The sequence below is a fragment of the Humulus lupulus genome, chromosome 5 (genome assembly GCF_963169125.1).
Source record: "Humulus lupulus chromosome 5, drHumLupu1.1, whole genome shotgun sequence".
NCBI lineage: Eukaryota > Viridiplantae > Streptophyta > Magnoliopsida > Rosales > Cannabaceae > Humulus > Humulus lupulus.
This window is the reverse complement of record NC_084797.1, coordinates 18,079,856-18,080,946: the sequence shown is the minus strand read 5'-3', so window position 1 is coordinate 18,080,946 and position 1,091 is coordinate 18,079,856. Positions and strand designations below refer to the sequence as shown.

The following is a 1,091-nucleotide window of genomic DNA, read 5'->3' as shown; positions in this document are numbered from 1 at the left end:
CTAAACAAGGAAAAACAAACAAATAAACAAAATTACATGCATATAAACAGAAATGAAAAATATCTATATTTATTTTTATATATACATATATATATATATATAAAATTTGCACCGGAAAAAGAAATAGCAATTGAGTTACTCATGGTAAACAAAATTAATTAATTGAAGGCACAATTGCCTTCTGTTATTTCACCATATTAGGTGATAATCATGGCACCACACAACATCTCCCTCCTCATAATGCTCATTCACTACATCAGCAAGGCGGTCTTTTTGTGGAAGCCCAAAATAATGAAAAAGTGGCCACAATATGTTGTTACAGTAACCATTGTAATATTGATGAACAATATCCTCATCAAGAAATACTGGTATGCACCTCTGTAATCAATGAACAATTTCGTTAAGGGTAGCTGGTATGTATAGAGCTAGAAATACAAGATTACACAATGACAAGTAGCTATTTGAACCTTTTCAGCTAAAGCTTTGGTTAGTGCAATTTGTCCAGTCTCATCAGGCACATTTACACCAGCCCAACCAATCCATCTAGCATCAAACTCCTTCACCCCTATTAAGAATTGAAAAAACAAGCAAACAAACAAGGGATTGAATTTTTTTATCTTTCTGTCACAATATCGAACAAAATGAGCTAATCTTGTAGCAATGACAGAAAAGATCGAAAGTTTGAGATGAAAACATACATCATCTATCCAATAATCTGACACCCCTTTTATTTTTGCATAAAGCTCAAGATGCTCTTGGACAGTTAAAAATTCTAGCAAAGCATCGAACTGTGGGCAAACACCAATCTGAAAATGGATAATAAAGACAATCAGCTTTCAACAGTATGATTATGAGAAATAGTCTAATATTTTGAGTACCTAAAATAAAAATCACAACATACGTGCTGACGAGCTGCCTTTGGATTGGAGCAAATATTTTTCCCAAATATGTAAGCTGATTCATCTGTTGGAGATCCCTCTCCTGCAGTAAAATTGGCTATGGTTTCAGAAACTAAGCATAGAATAAAACCCTGATTGATTATTTAGTGCAATATAGGAATCATTCATACTAGAAACCGTTTGAAATCTTTC

The 1,091-nt window shown here is 33.2% G+C and overlaps 1 long non-coding RNA gene across 1 annotated transcript; it reads right to left on the bottom strand.

Moving 5' to 3' along the window:
- Window positions 1-242: 242 nt before the first annotated feature.
- LOC133780292 (uncharacterized) lies at window positions 243-791 on the bottom strand. The gene is made up of 3 exons (XR_009869214.1): window positions 699-791; window positions 468-565; window positions 243-378 (listed from the first exon to the last, which is right to left on the bottom strand). It is a non-coding gene; the product is annotated as an uncharacterized LOC133780292 (long non-coding RNA).
- Window positions 792-1,091: the final 300 nt, after the last annotated feature.